At 49.1% G+C, this 16,993-nt stretch overlaps 1 long non-coding RNA gene across 1 annotated transcript in view; it reads right to left on the minus strand.

Annotated features, from left to right (window-relative positions):
* Positions 1–2,059: 2,059 nt before the first annotated feature.
* Positions 2,060–16,993, minus strand: part of LOC133066466 (uncharacterized) — a 117,235-nt gene continuing 102,301 nt past the window's right edge. Inside the window, exon 3 of the long non-coding RNA XR_009695144.1 lies at positions 2,060–2,127. This is a non-coding gene — a long non-coding RNA (uncharacterized LOC133066466). The remainder of the gene's footprint in view (positions 2,128–16,993) is intronic.

Consider the following 16,993-nt stretch of genomic DNA (forward strand, 5'->3'; position numbering starts at 1 on the left):
CTGCACAGATCCTACATAAACACACCAGGAAAGTTTTGGAAGAATTCACAGCAAAGTCAAAAAAGTTGCTTTGCTGAGAATGGTGGACCAGAGAAGAGAACCAACAGAAACTTTCACTTTTTCTGTTTGATTTTTTTTTTTAAGAAAAGGAGTATTTTCATGTTCTTTGGTGAATAAAATAAATTTTTAAGTAATTTTTAACAAAAATTAAATGAGATGATTATGTGCAAGCCCTTTGTGAGCTGCAGAATGCCATACAATAGCTAGGCATAATTAAGGGAAGATACAACAGAGAAAAAGATTTAATCAAGTTATAAGTACCTTCTGACATTAAGATTCAATTATTACAATTGCCACCTAATTTATTTCTGGGTTCTTCAGCTTTGGTCAGAGCAGAAAGCTTGAGAACGGTGCTATTCAGCTTGAATTCTAAGATCCAGGGCTTCTCCATTACCCTAGTCAGGGGTCAAGAAAATAGAGCCTCTCGCCAAATGCAAGTCACCAACTGTTTTTGTATAACCCGCAGGTTCAGAATGGCTTTTACCTTTTTAAATGGTTGAATCAAAATTAAAAGCAGAAAAAACTTTGTGAAAAGTGCAAAGCATATAAAATTCCAATTTTCGCGTCCATAAATAAAGTTGAATTGGAACTCAGCCACACCGACCCATTTATGTAACATCTCCAGTTGCTCTAGTGTGACAACAGCAAAGTGGGATAGTTACAATACTGCACAGCACCAAAGCTTAGACTATTTACCGTTTGCCTCTTTGCAGAAAAAGTTTGCCGCTCCCCTGTCCAAGTCACCTTCCTGGCTTAGCATCTACCTTTCTGGATTCCATCAAGCTTGGCATAAACACATGCCATTCACATGTGCCCCCCACTGTAGGTGTCAGTGAGCTACATAGCTGTTGATAATTTACAAATACTGTCAGCGTGCCTCAGGGTTCACATTTCCTTCTCCTCACATCCTCTTCCACGCGTCTGCCCTCTCTTTTACCAGAGAAAGGAGCTACCTGCTGACAGGAATCATGATTGGTCACCACGGTTCTGCCCTTCCTCAGTCGTCCACATCTTAGGGACAGTGGTCCTGAGCGATGAACCCAGGGCTCCCCTGTGCCCATGGCAGGCAGTGACTTGGCACCTGGGCCGATCCGGCCAGCACCCTGCCAGCCTCAGCAACACACCCCATTCCTGAGCGTCCTGGGACCTCGCAAGCCTGATAAAACCAGGAAAATCCTGCTCAGAAGGAACACAAGGATGTGTGTACCAAATGCAGACTAACCGTTTAGAGAGTCACAGACACTGTGAAGCCCTCCTCGCATTTCCAGGCATCCACAGATCCGAGGAATAAAGCCCTGACTTACAGAGCCCGCTGACGGAGGGATGACAGGGTCTCCCAACCTCTCTAGGATTCCTGAAACCTTGCATCTCCTGCTGTGAGCACGAAAAGGAAAAGTCACACATGACAAGGCATGAAGGGAGTACAAACCGGCTGAGTTCCCCTCCCACTGTCACCAGAATCCTCTCTGACGTCTTTCTAAAGAGGGACTGGGAAACACTCGCTACCCTCCACGCTTCACTCGCTGCATGAAAGAGAAGGAAGAGAAGCATCCACAGAATTGTGACTATCAGGCATAAATGGAACTAATGACAAACTGACTTAAAAGATTACAAAAAGCTATTCTTGAGAAAAGTTTTACTAAAAGAACGCCTGTCATAAAACCACAGGGCAAGTAAGGAAGTGCCCGGTGTATCTCATGTCCAAAGCTGGCTGTGCACCAGCATCACTTAGACAGATGTCCTGACAAGCAGATTTGTGCTCCCAGCCCAGCCCCACTGAACAGAGTCCCTGAGAAGGAAGCAGGCAGGCTGGGGGGCGCGGGGGTTGCAGACACATATACATATTCATACCCAGAGATGAGAATCCCAGGGGAGACTCCAGTCAAGCACAAGCCTGTAGACATGCACCAAGAACCCACAGAATAACAACGTGTAGATGTGGGCATGTCAACAAAAGAGGAGGGAACGAAGAGCCAAGTACCTTCAGGTCCAGCGCAGTCCCTGCCTCTAACTCGCTGTGACCTGGGACAGATCATGTCAGTTCTCTGAGTCAGGCCCCACGTCGATCTGAAAAAAGAGAGAGAGAGAGAACAGACTAAATAATATCCAAATGCTATTCAATTTCCAAAAATCTATGACCTCTTGCCCAGCATCATTTACAAGCCCTACTTAATGGAAAGACTGAATCAATCACAAGCAAATTCTAGAACTGAACAAGTCACAGAGCTTTGGGTGGACGCTCAGACACAAGCTGACTGCACTGAGTCTAGGGAAAGCTAATCGAGGATCTAAACAAGTACAGGATCACAAACAGATTGCTCAGGCCCAAAAAGGGATGCTCTGAGGGGCAGCACTGAACAATATGACAGAGAACCCAGTCACAAAGACCCAAAATGCATGAGACAAAAGCTGACAATTAAAGGGAGAAACAATAAAAGTTGAAGCTTTGAATTCTTCACTTTCAATAATGTATAGAAAAACTAGACAGAAGATCAACAAAGAAACAGATTTGAACAACACTATAGCTGAAGCTGAAGCTCCAATACTTTGGCCACCTGATGCGAAGAGCAGACTCACTGGAAAAGATCCTGATGCTGGGAAAGACTGAGGGCAGGAAGAGAAGGAGGTGACAGAGGATGAGACGTTCGGATGGCATCACCAACTCAATGGGCATGAGTTTGAGCAAACTCCAGGAGACAGTGAAAGACAAGGAAGCCTGGGGTCAGCCCCACGCAGTCCAGGGGGTCGAAAAGAGTTGGACAATAACAGGATGGTTAGAATCAAAAAGTCAGACAATAACAGGAGTTGGTGGAACCACATCCCACTGTTAATGGTGCTATAAATGGTGCAGCCACCTTGGAAAACAATTTGCCAGGTTTTCAAAAAGGTAAGTATAGACAAGCATAGGATAACCACAGGACTCAGCCATTCCCCTTCTAGTTATGTACTCAAGAGAACTGAAATTATACATACAAACAAAAAAATGTACACAGATGTTCACAGCAGCATTATTCATTCTAGTAAACCATGGAAATGACCCCAATGTCCAGATAAACAAAATGTAGTCCATCCATGCCATGGAATAACATTCGGCCATGAAAAGGGATGGAGCTCTGACATATGCTGCCACAACCTTGACAGCAGCATGCTGAGTGGAAGAAGTAAGTCACAAAAGCCATATGCTGGATGATGCCACACACGAAATGCCCAGGACAGCCAAGTCCACAGAGGCAGAAAGCAGGAGTTGGGAGAACAGGGTACGACTGTTCATGATGAAGGTGGAGTTTGTTTTTGGGGTGATGAAAATGCTATGCAATTAGAGGGGTGTGATGATCGTACTGTATGTTGTGAATGTGCTAAAAAGCCACTGAGTTATTAAGTTTTCTGCCATGTGAGTCACACCTCAGGTGCAGACTCACACGCACAAACACACACACCCGTGGCAGCAGCACAGGGACACTGTGGTCACTTGACCGTGTCCACCAAACTGGAACTGTAGCGTCGCAGCACTCAGGACTGGTGGAGATGAGGGGAGATGGGAAAGTTCCCCAAGAGCAAGGCAGGGAAGCAACGACCCAACAGCAATTTTTAAAATGGGAAACCCAAGGTGTGCATACCCTTGGGAGTACTGGGGGCCACCTGCTGCAATTCCCAGCAGCAATTTTTAAAATGGGAAACCCAAGGTGTGCATACCCTTGGGAGTACTGGGGGCCACCTGCTGCACTTCCCAGCAGCACCTCCAGAGGGTGACTCTGTAGTCACTGTTCAACACGCATGGGTTGACAGACACACAAGACCCACACCCTACAGTTCACAGGAGACTTTCATTCATTAACTTACTGATTTCCAAAGCAGCTCCAACATCCAAATGTGTGGAGACCTGGGCATCAGAGGATTAACAGACTTGCCTAAAGGAAATCAGTCCTGATTATTCATTGGAAGGACTGATGCTGAAGCTGAAACTCCAATACTTTGGCCACCTGATGTGAACAGTTGACTCATTTGAAAAGACCCTGATGCTGGGAAAGACTGAAGGTGGGAGAAGAAAGGGACAACAGAGGATGAGATGGTTGGATGGCATCACTGATTCAATGGACATAAGTTTGAGTAAGCTCCAGGATTTGGTGATGGACAAGGAAACCTGGCATGCTGCAGTCCATGGAGTCGCAAAGAGTCGGACACAACTGAGCAACTAAACTGAACTGAACTAAAAGGACTCACTAGAGACAGCAAAGTGGAGCCTCTAAACCGACATCACAGAGAATAGACCGCAAAAGGCAGGAAGAGTCTCGTCATGTTACAAATCAAAAACTTTGTATATTAAACCCCTTTCCTCCATGGCCATCGAGGAAAAGATTTGGGCCATTTTCCAGCTCTTCACTCAGTTCTCGTATCCACCCTACTGCCAGCATTCCCCAAAACAACGGGGCAAGTGCTCCGGGGCATGCTCGGACCCAAGCCTGGCTCCCCAGGAGTCAATACGCAGCGCAGATCACACAGTGGGCTTACTGTAGGTGGTAGGGGGGACCTGGGCCGGCCCTGTGGGTGCGGTTAGCACCCCGTGTGACAGAGGCCCCTGGGCCACTTTCCCTTGACTGACCCTAGTGCTCACAGCTATATCCCAAGGAGGGACAGAGCTGCCTGACTGCCCAGAGGGACAGCAGTGATTCATTCCACAGAACAGAGGGTCCCAGAAGGGCAGTTAACCAGTTTTTCCCTGGGGGTGAGAGTTGAGATTTCTTCACATCAAATCACTGGAATTCCCAGCTTAGGGAGGAGATGTCTTTATTATCCCCACTTTACACAGAGAAACGGACATGGGCTTGCACAGAGGCCCAGAGGCAGCTGCAGACTGGGGCTGGAGTTACAAGACGTGGGATCCAGGTGAGATGCCGGCCGGTGGGCAGACCAGGCCATCTCTCCATCCTCGCCTCAGCAGGACAGAGGCAGCCTTGTGACTGGCAGGCCAACTTCAGGAGGCTCCCAGAGGCGACAGAACTGTGCAGGCCTTCTGCACACCGCAGACCACTGTCCTAGTGCTGGTTATTACTCCTACCCTGGGCTCTACAACCAGTGACTCCCTCCTTGGGGATGGCCATTAGGTAGAGAGAAAAAATACTCCCTTTATTGAGAGATATTTACACGCCAGATGCCGGATGGAGCTTCCATACGCATTATCTCATTAAATCCTCTTACAGCGATGCCCGGAGAGACGCTACCACCCCCATCCTGCAGAAGACGAGAGTGAGCCCAGGATGGCTCAGTGGGCAGGGGAGCATGTAGTTCAGGCTTCAGCCCCCTTCTCTCCATCCACCCCATGGAGCAGGGACCAGGGCACCACCTGCAGCCGAAACCAGCCCTGCCCACGCATTCCTGTGTGGTCTATGCGATGTTCACACTATAGAGGCGGACAGCAGTGCTTATATGGACTCTCTAGACATACTCTGCCTGTCCTGAAATACTCACCATCTGCTCCTTCACGGAAAACATCTACCGACCCTCAGCCTGCAGCAGCAGGGCCAGGGGGCTTGGGGCCCGACCACCAGGGCTCCACGGACAAGTGTCCCCGCTTGGCCATGAGACCAAGACTGGAGGAGAGTCACATAACCGCATGCGGGCATCACCTCCCTCATCTGTGAACTGAGATAATAATAGGATCGGGATGATCATAGTCTGACTTCACAGGATTTTGGGGGAAGCTGGAGACACTCAACATGAGGCCCTCAGCTGGGCCTGGGGCTCTGTCCATCACGACGTATGGACAAAGGGCTGGGGGGTCCTGCCACCCTGTCCCCAGCAGCCCAGCCTCCTCTGCCCTCCCGGGGCGGGGGGACACAGCCCCCAGTCTCAGGGGATTCGGGAGGAGTCTTCCTCCTTCATCTTCAGGGACACCGCAGACACCCAGCTCACTACCCTCTTCTGGAAACAAGGCAGCCCTGGGGCTCAGCTTTAGGCTTGGTGAAGCATCAGGACCACTCTTCGGAGGCCAAGAGCCATCAGGGACTTTGGGCAGGAATTAGAACCAGCAGTCAGGGAGAGGGGGATAGGGATGAGGGAAGGAGGGGGCACAGTCATGCCCCGGAGGCAGAGGACAGCCAAGGCTTTCAAGTTGGGAATTTTAAGAACGTCCTGAGGCAGGACAGCCTGGAGAAACCCGGCCACCATCTATTTTTGACTGCCTCAGGCCTTTAAAGACTGTGGTTCAAATGCATCTTTCAAATACAACTGCCCTCCTTTGAAAATACTAGTGGCCTTTTAAAGGCGGCATTGAGAGGTTTTTAAATCAGAGCCTGTAGTCTGACCCTGCAGAGATTCTCTGAGTAACTCAGAATGGGACTGGCCTCGCCGGTACCCAGGACTCCCGCCACAGTCGCCCCCACAGACCAGGCACCAGCCTCCCCTTCACTAGGGCCGAGGCAGTGGTGGGGGCATGTCTGGGGAGGCCAGGCAGCACCACTGCACGGACCAGAACACCAGCGGGCAGCCCACGGACCCCTGGTCAGGAGACAGGCTGCAGTCCTGAGGGCCTGATCCTCCTCTCGACCCCCCTCCCCTCTCAGCCTCTCTTTCCTGGGCCTACTGCCCAGAAGGGCTCTCCAGAGCCCTAAGAAGCTCTCCACCACTGCTGGAGACTGATCTTTACAGGCCCCACATGGGGCCCTCAGCCGGGGGCAACCTGCATGCACCTCGGAGCATGGATCTGATTCCAGGCCTGCCTGCTCCAAAGTTCCAAGATACTTCAGTCTGCTCCATCCTGTCTTTCTATATATACCATCCCATCTGGTGACCCCAATGTCACTCTCCCACCTGGACAGGAAAGAGGGGGGACATGGAGCCCGTGCAGAGCTCTCTGACCACCCCCCCCCCATAAGCATGGGCCCCCTAAGGCATGTTGCAGTGAAAAGAAAAAAAAGAGGAATGAATTTTTTCTTTTCTTTCCCTTTCCTGAGAACAAAGAAGATAAAGAAAACAGGGAGCAAGCCTAAACATTCCTAGTTTTGTCACTCTAACTGCTTCTAACTCTGAATGTCTGTAACCAAGTTTGCTTCCCTGCCCCCTAACTCTGCAGACGCTACACTTCAAACCTATTTTCCTTTGACTCTATGCTAAATACATCCTGTATCTGGTGTTTACCCTTACAACACCGTTCCCCTTGTAGTTACATATCAGAAAGAAGACTGCAGAGCCACCGAACTGCCAGATTCAATTACTGGGTTACTGATGCCAGTCTATGACTGTCTTTGAAACAGTGCAAGAGGAAGAAATCAAGATCCTATCACCCTTGTTCCTCATCACCGACTCCTCACTGCAAGCCCTCATTTTATATTAGCCCCTAGACTCCTCCTGGAGTGGGGGGCACAGTTCTTGAGGCAAGAGCCTACTGGGTTCCCCTCTCAGCCGGCTGAAAATTAAAGCCACCTTTCTACTTCCTCCAAACTCTGTCTCCATAATATTTATTTGGCTTTGGTGGACAGAGAACGCCAAGATTTTGCCCAGCCACAGGTGGAAGGGCCTCTGCTTCTAACTGGAAGAAATAAGGGGAGGAAGGAGCATGGAGAAGTGGGTGGAGGAGGAAAAAGGAACACATCTTCACATGATGCTCTGGAGTAAGACAAACACCTACAAAAGTACCAAATAAAATACCTACGAAAGTTGAAAAGCAACAACAACCAAGGTAACTGCAAACATCCCAAAACACATAATCCGGAGCTATACCTGCTTATTTCCCAGGTAACTGAAACCAAACATCTTTGCCCTCTTTGTCTGATTCTTTAGTACAAATGGACCTTAGCGGTCCTGGGTGGTCACTGTGCTCCTGGCCTCAGAGTCAGCCTCCTCAGTCTGTGACACTTGTTTTCTGCTCAAACATGAGGGTCTGGCACTGGAACAGAAGGTGGCCGTGTGAACAGGGAACGAACCTGCAAAGCTACTGGGAGAGCGATCTCGGTGCAGGCCAGGCATGGACTCCAAAGGACAGTGCGCCGTGACAAGGAACGCCCGCAAGACAGGAAACAACTGACAGCGAGACAGAACAGACCGACTGGAGGACTCAGAAGCCCCTCGGTGGCCCAGGCCCTCCCTCCTCAGGACTGGCCAGGCCCGCAGTCCCCAAGTCAGCCACAGGCCAGAGGCTCCCTGGGTCACGGGCATCACAGGGCAGGAAGCACTCCTCTTCCACCTTCTGCAAACTCTCACAGATGTAATCATCAGCTGTGCTCCACATTGCCCGACACCACAGTGGGTCTGCGCTCACAGGGAACGATACCCACAGGTCAGAGCACCAACGGGGTGGGAAGCCAGCAGAGCACACGGCCCATGGTCAGGAACCAGGGGACAGAGGGGACAGGGACACAGCAAATCCACGGAAAGGAGACAGGGCGCACCTCTCCACCAAGGCACAGGACGACCAGGGTCTCCTCACCCTCCACCCTCCTCCAGGACAAAGGCCAGGGCAGCATGACGTTGGGCCCTGGGGCTCGTCCTGGCTCTGCCACTTAAGGCACACATGGCCTCAGATGGGTCTTCACGTGTCTGCAGACCCCACAGCCCTCTTCCTGTGGGTCCAGCTCCCGTGAGCAGCTGATCCGGTCCAGGGCTCTGAACATACTGGGGAGAATGGGGACCTCGGTACATGCATGTGGCCTGTGGCCAGAAGAGCATCAGTGAGCAACCGGACGTCTGTGATGCTTAATTCTGTGTATCAGCCTGATAGGGCCCTGGTCAAACGTTCTTCTGGCTGCATCTGTGAGTGTGTTCCCCATGGATGGTCACTACAGTGGTGTGTTGAGTCAAGGAGGCCACCCTCCTTCACGTGGGCGGGTCTCAGCCAGTTGACTGCAGGCCAGAGCAGATCAAGAAGGCTGACAAAGAGGGAACCAACCCCCAAGTTCCCACCCAGCCTGACTGTGGGCCGGGCCATGGTCTTGTCCTGCCTCAAGCTCAGGCTGACACCTGGACCCTGCCTGGGCCTCCAGCTTGCCGACCATGGGTCCTGGAGCTTTTAGACTCTGAAACTGTGGGAGCCAGCTCCCGAAGACAGGGGTACACGTCCTGGTTTTGAACCCTGTCTAAGATGACCTCCCGGAGCACCCTGGATGTATACATGTCAGAGAAGACGGCAGAAAACCTTCGCCGGAGAACACTTCCTGCTGCCAAACCCTCACAGGCATTAAAATGGTAAGGACGGCCTCACACGGTCAGACATTAAAGTATATGAGAACAACACCGGAGAACCCTCGCGGTCAGACCTTCACTGAAGCCTGAGCCTGGGCTGGAGAAAGTTCAGAGAAGAGCTGCCGATGTGAGAAAACAATACGAAGGCGGCCCCTGGGGGGAGAGTCGGGGCGGTGAGTATGTTTAGTAATAACAGAGTGAAAGCAAGAGAAGGATCAGGTGTGGAGCCCTCCGCAACCAGGGCAGCACAGCCAGGGAAGCTGATCACAGTGAAGATGGGTGGCGACGCATTCACCAGGAGGACGGGATCGCAAGGTCAGCCTGTGGACTGGATTGTAAGGGGAAATCGCATAAACATTACACATGGGCTCACAATGCCCTCCTGGTAGGATTTTGACACCTACCCTTCCAAAACTTACTGGAGGTCCAGATATCTCTCTCTCTCTGTCTCCCCCCATCACCCACTTCATCCAGTTTTATTTCTATTTCTTTTGGCTTCCCTGGTGGCTCAGATGGTAAAGAATCCACCTGAAATGCAGGAGATCTGCATTCCATCCCTGGGTCGGGAAGATCTCCTGGAGAAGGGCATGGCTACCCACTCTAGTATTCTTGCCTGGAGCAAGAGGAGCCTGGACAGAGTAGCCTGGCAGGCTATAGTCCATTGGGGTTTCAAAGCGCAGTAGGACACAACTGAACAACTAACACTTTCACTTTCTTTCACTTACAGAAACATCACAAACATTTCTCTAAACCATCAACTACTTCTCTACACCACCACTTTTTTAAAAAAGATTTTCTGATGTGGACCATTTTTAAAGTCTTATTGAATGTGTTCCAAGATTGCTTCTGTTTTATGTTTTGGTTTTTTGGCCAGGAGCCAAAAATGTGGGATTTGAGCTCCCCAATCAGGGATTGAACTCACACCGCCTGCATTGGAAGGCGAAGTCTTAACCACTGAACCACCAGGGAGGTCCCTACCCCATGACTTTTAAGCAGGTGAACATCACTATCATACGGCATACCACAACTTAGTTAATGAGGCATTGAGTTAATGAGGGCTTTGAGATTCCTTCTGATGTTGCACTATTTTAAGGAACGCTGTGACAAATGGCCTCCTACTTGCATTAGTGTTGACACCTCCCTGATTGCTCCCTTAGAATGATCTTAGACGTGGAACCGCTGGGTCAAAAGCTGCGAACCTGCTCAAGGATCTTAACCTACAGCTGATGCTTTACACCACCAGGAGGGACAGGGGCAGAGCTGTTTCTCCTTGGGCTCTCCAACAATGCCTTTGTTGCTTTTGTTTTTCCTCTGCATCAGTGTGAGCAGAACAGCAAGGAAGACATCCTGTGAAAGAAGCGGCGTTGGAGTTGATCCCTGAGCAGCCAGGGAGGGCATTTCATGGCAGGAAAGAGCACAACGACTCAGACAGAGCATATGTGCTGAAGGGCAGGGTCCAGGTAACCCGGAGGAGGACCCAGGCCACAGGTGGGCCTTGAACAGCACCCTGAGGAGCTCAGGCTTTACTCCGCGGCACTTGGAAGCCATTAGCAGCTTCTGAGCAGGGCCAATGTGTTTCCACACGCCGCCCCGAGGGTGCCAAGAACCTGCCACGGAGGTTGTGAAGTGGCAGCATCGGGCTTCGTAGTTTTGACAGTAACCAGGAGACATGTCTATTTTTCCCACTCTGCTGTGACGCACGGGCTGGCGCGCTCCACTCGTGTTGCGACACGGATCCCACGAAGAAGACAAAACCCCGCCCGAGCACATCAAAAAGGAGCAAGAACAAGTGTCTGCAGACCCAGCAGAATAGGGCGCACGGGGCCTATGAGCAGCCTTGGCTCGTTTATCTCCATCCTTATTTCTCTCATCAATATTTTATGTCACTAGGAAACTCCAGCTTCATTTTCTGGTAATGAATTTATCATGAGACCAAGAGCAAGCTGCTGAGGCGGACGCCCGGGGAAGCTGCATAGCGGGCGGCTCTAGGCCTCGGCTGCGGGCTCAGCCACCCCGCCGGGCAGAGGGGCCGCCAGACCAGCCGGGGAGCACCGGCCCAGGAAGCCCAGATTCCATCTATGCCAGTCACTGATGCCCCAAGTAAAGACTCTTCAGAAAACACCCTTCCTCCCTGGGGGGCTGAGCAGTGTCAGGGAAGGTTAGTCGGCACCACTGATTAACCACCCACTGGGCATAGGACCCTGTCATAGAACAAGGAAAATAATCTAATTAAAACAGCAGCTTCTCTTCTTGCAGGGCTCGCGATCTCTGTCCTCGCTGCAGCATGGGCGGAGGGCTGGGGGCATAGCAGGCACTCAGAAACGCCTTCTCCGATGGATGAGTAACCGCTGACGCTGCCCCTTAAAACCCCGGTGTCTGATCTCAAGGGAAGTCACTTAACAGAGTCTAGCTTCAGACACCTTACTTCACAAAGTGGGAGAAAAAATAGTAACAGCAGCAGACACTTTAATAGCACTTACTATGTGCTTCCAAAGGCATCTCTTTTCAGTTCATTTTCACAGCAGCCCCAAGGAACGTGCTGCCTCTCACAGGTGAGGAGGCGGTGCCTAGGTAAGGGAAGGCCTGGCCCCAGGTCACAGAGCAGGGTTTAGATCCGTCTGTGCTCCGGTCAACTCCCCACAGCATCTCCTATCAATCCTGTATCAGTTTGGTAGGGCTCATTTTGGCGCAAATGACAAAAAAATCATTGTTGCTGAACCCCACAAAAGCTGGCTTACCAGTGACTTACAGAAAATTCAAGGAATATTCCTGTTTCAGGAATGGATTGACTCAAGGCCTGAAATTACATCACGGACTCAGTCTGTGTCTGTCTCGGCAGCACACCCTGTAGGGTTCGGGTCTCAGACAGGCTCCAGCAGGCAGTCAGGGCGGCTATAGTCATCATGTGCAGCATACAGGCCTCGCATTAAACTAATGAGAACAGCAGACCCTTCTCCATCATTCACAGCTCACCCTTCACTGTCTCAGTGGTCTCGTGATCCAGTGGCCACAAAGCTGTAATGTGCTAATCAGTGGAGACCCAGATCAAGTCCTCACCTGCCAGTGGGGTACAGAGCCCAGGTGAAAACCTGGGCCAGTCCCCGGAAGAGGGAAGCAGGACAAGCTCCCAAAGAGCAGAAAGTAGTGTCAGGAAGCCGAAGCACAGATGCCCACACCCAGAACAAGGTCGAAATGCTGATGGAAAGACATCACTGGAAGAGGATGACAGAGGCCCTGAGCCCAGGAGGAGTCGCGGCTCACTCCTCCCCTCCCACCCTCAGACGTGCTCTGCCCCTCAGACACCAAGGCTGCTGCTGGTCTCAGGCCTTTCTAGCCCTGCTCCTCTGCCTACAACACGTCCCCCAGCTCCCATGAGTCTGGCTCCCTTGTCTCATTCACTCCTCCACTCGGGGGCCAACCTCCCCAGACCAGCCTGTCACCCCTGGTACAGATGAACAGACCGACTCTCCCGAAAGGCACCTCAGAACCCGTGAGCATAATGTGCGTGAGTCACCCTCTCACCGGAAGGTGGGCTCCAGGAGGACAGGAGTCTGTTTTGTCAGCTGCCTCCTCCCTGCGCACCGTGGGCGCGCTCTGACACAGGCAGGCACTCCGTGCGTAATCTGCTGAGTGACAAGCTTCTCTGACTACAGCAGGGGCAGCCCAGGCTTCAACGGAGACGCTGAGAGTGGAGAAGACCCCGGGCAAGACGGCCAGGGGACACAAGTGGATGCCAGGACCTGAGTGCCTGCACCCTTGGGTACCAGCTCCTCCACAGTCCCCACTGCCAGCCAGCAGGACACAGTGTGGCCACGGGGGTTTCTGAAGGGCTGGAGACACACCATGGGAAGGAAGAGGGTGGCCAGGGGTTTTGAAAGCAGGTGAGAGAAACTGAGATGAAGAGACAGGGAGGACGCAGCCTTAAAGGGTGCAGGACGGGGCTGGAGACACGTCATCATCGCCATGCACCCCACAGCGGCCTCAAGGCCAAGATCATCTGAATCTGATCCAAGCAGGAGGCTGAGGAAGCACCTTTGACCTCTCTCTGGACAAGAATTGTACCATCGCAGAACTGTATCTAGAAAGGGACATTAGGAAAAAGAAAAAACTTCTGAATGGTAATCAAGTTCTTTGTCTCACTGAGCAGGTAAATCTGTTTTCATTGAGAAAATTGAAATAAGACTAGCATTCAGCTGTGACATTTACTACACAGATTAATTAATTACCTAAACAGATCTGAGTTAGAAAAATAAGATAATTTCAGAGAATCATGATATAAACACCCACAATTTCCGAGACACGGATGTAAAATTCACCATACAAAGCCTATGAGATAATATTGGTTTATTTTTCCTGCTTACAAAATTAAGTCTCAGTCATTTCCCGTTTCCCCACAGGGCAATCCCTGATGACTACTGAACACGCCGAGTTCATTACTGTGAGGCCACATCCTTGCTGCTAACGCACCACTTGGAGACTGTAAATATCCCGCATCTCCTTCTACGAGACAGACATTCTCTTTCCTGCTTCTCATTAAATTTCTGATGAACTAATAAGGGACTGATAAGTTCTTTGTGAGGATCCCAGGCCAACGTGGCAGCTGATTCCCAGGGGCCAGTCTGTACACCGACATCAAGGCTATATTTAATTTTGTGAGAAGCCATCATACTCCTTTCCACAGTGGCTGCACCATTTGACCTTCTCACCAGAAATACAGAATTCCAATTTCTCCAGGTCCTGGCCAACTTTTGTTATTTTCTGTTTTTCTGATAATAGTCATCCTTTGGGGCATGATGAAGTGATATCTCACAGTGGTTTTAATTTGAAGTTCCGTAATGACTAGTGATGTTGAGCACAGTTGATTTTGTTTATTGGCCATTTGTTTGTCTTCTGTGGACAGGTGTCTACTCAACTCCTCTGCCCATATTTTAACGGGGTTGTTTGATTTTCCATTGCTGGATTGCAGGAGTTCTTTTTATATTCTGGATATTAATCTCTGATCATATATATGATTAGCAAATATTTTCTCCCATTCAGTGGGTTGCTTTCTCACTTTGTTGTCAGTGTCCTTTGAGGTTTCTTTTTTAAACTTTGATGAAGACCAATTTATCTATTTTTTTTCTTTTTTGCCTGTGCTTTTGGTATCATACCTAAGAAATCATTGTCAAATTCAATATCATGAAGATTTTCCCTATGTGTTTTTCTCAGAATTTTATAGTTTTCACACTTACATTTAGGTTTTGGTTCATTTTGAGTAATTTTTGTATATAATATAAAGTAAGGATCCAGTTTTCCCAGCACCAGTTGAAAGACTGTTCTTTTCCCAATCAGTCTTGGCCTCCTTGTTGGAAATCAATTGACCATATAGGAGAAGGTTTATTTCCAGGCTCTCTCTTCTGTTCCACTGATGTATACATCTATCTCTATGCTAGTGCCATATTGTTTTGATTACTATAGTTCTGTAGTAAGTTTTAAAATCCAGAAGTGTAAGTCCTCCAGGTTTCTTTCTTTCTTTTCAAGATTGTTTTTGACTACTGAGGGTCCCTTGAGATTTCATATGAATTTTAGGGTAGGTTTCTCTTTTATTTCTGCAAACAAACTAGCATTTTGAAAGGTATTGCATTGAATTTATAAATTGCTATGGGTAGTACTGACATCTTAACAATTATTAGTCTTCCAATCTATGAACATCAAATGTCTTCCCCTTTTTTAATGTCCTCATTCATTTCTTTCAGCATTGTTTGGAGGTTTTCAGTGTAGAACTCTCTTACCTCCTTGGTTAATTCTTAAGTCTTTTATTCTTTTTGATACTTTTGTAAATGGAGATGTTGCTTTAATTTTTTAGAATATTTATCATTAGTGTAGAGACATATAACTAATTTTCTGTGTTGATTACGCATCCTATAACTTTACTGAATTCATGTATTAGTTCTAACAGTCATTTGGGAACTCTTTAGGGTTTTCTACAACTCTTTAGGGGTTTTATACATACAAAAAGATCATGCTATTTGTGGAGAAATTCTTCTTCTTCCTTTCTAATTTAGACGCATTTTATTTCTTTTTCTTGCCTAACTGTTCTGGATAGAACTTCTAATACTACGTTGAACAGAAGTGGTAAAAAAAAAAAAAAAAAAAACAGCTATTTTTCATATATTTTTCAGTCTTTTTCACGTCAAAATTTTTTAGTCTTTCACCTTTGAGTACAATACTAACTACAGGTTTTTCACATATGTCCTTTATCCTGTTGGAAGATTTAGAAATCTGCCTGCAATGCAGGAGACCCCAGTTCTATTCCTGGGTCAGGAAGATCTGCTGGAGAAGGGATATGCTACCCACTCCAGTATTCTTGGGCTTCCCTTGTGGCTCAGCTGGTAAAGAATCTGTGTGCAATTTGGGAGATCTGGGTTTGATCCCTGGGTTGGGAAGATCCCATGGAGAAGGGAATGGCTACCCATTCCAGTACTCTGGCCTAGAGGATTCTATGGACCGTATAGTCCATGGAGTCACAGAGTCAGATACAACCAAGCAACTAACACTTTACTTAATTTTACTTACTTTAAAACTTACTGGAATACCCAAAATAGCAAGTGTTCTTAGGTTTTGATAAAAGTATATCAAGTCAGCTTGACAACAAACTGATTGGCAGGCTTATATTTTTCATGGTTGAAAACTGAATTAAATAGTACTTAGTCATATTTGTATCATAAGTAAAATTATTGCAATACCTGTGCTTCAGTGGTGGTTGGTTGTGGGGAGCAAGGGGTCAATGTAACAGGTCATTTATAGAGAAACGGGAATTCCTAAGACATGATATGATGTAACACACGACAAGAGTCACTCATTTCCTTCTTCTGCACAGAGTCAAGCTACAAGGATTTGTTTTCTCAATGTGAAAAGTGGTTATTTGTTACAGCAGCCCCAGGAATGTACTCTTGCTCTAACCTGGTGCCAGGTGTCTCCTACTGGAACGGTCCACCCTTGGCTGAAATGCTCACAGGAGGGCCTCAGTGACAAGGAAACGCTGAGCCCATTGGATCACAAGATAAAGGAATAATTCAGGGGCTCCAGCACTCTCCAAAGTGCTTTCTCACTGACCTCACCAGCTGACCATCTGACCCCCACCTGGCGTCCTCTGTACACAAGAGAGAAAATAAGGTCCACTGTCAGTTTACAGACATACAAGCCAAGACGTGGACTCTAGGCTTTTGCTTGAAGCCCCTGCTTCCACTGGACTTCCCTGATGGCTCAGACGGTAAAGCGTCTGCCTACAATGCAGGAGACCCAGGTTTGATCCCTGGGTCGGGAAGATCTCCTGGAGAAGGAAATGGAAACCCACTGCAGTACTCTTGCCTGGAGAATCCCATGGACGGAGGACCCTGGTAGGCTATAGTCCATGGGGTCGCAAAGAGTCGGACATGACTGAGCAACCTCATTTTTCTTCTTTCTTTCCTGTTCCTGCCACTGTGCAGACCCAACTCCACAAGAAGGGAAATGACAAGGTTGGGGGGACAGGGGGCAGGGGGGGCCTGTGAGAGCACCTTCCAGTCTACAACACTCTTATACCCACGCCATTTAGTTCTCACAACACGGGAGGCCCTCTGGCCACCCCTGCTCGACAGGTGAAAAAAACAAAGACTGAGCAAAGTCCAGCGACTTCCTCCAAGATACACAAGGGCCGCAGTCGTCTGACGTCAATCAAGGGCCTGCTCCTCCCGCGCAGCTACTGTCGTTCCATGTACGTGGGGCGCAGGCCGAAATC

This window comes from Dama dama, chromosome 2 (genome assembly GCF_033118175.1).
Source record: "Dama dama isolate Ldn47 chromosome 2, ASM3311817v1, whole genome shotgun sequence".
NCBI classification, from domain to species: Eukaryota; Metazoa; Chordata; class Mammalia; order Artiodactyla; family Cervidae; genus Dama; species Dama dama.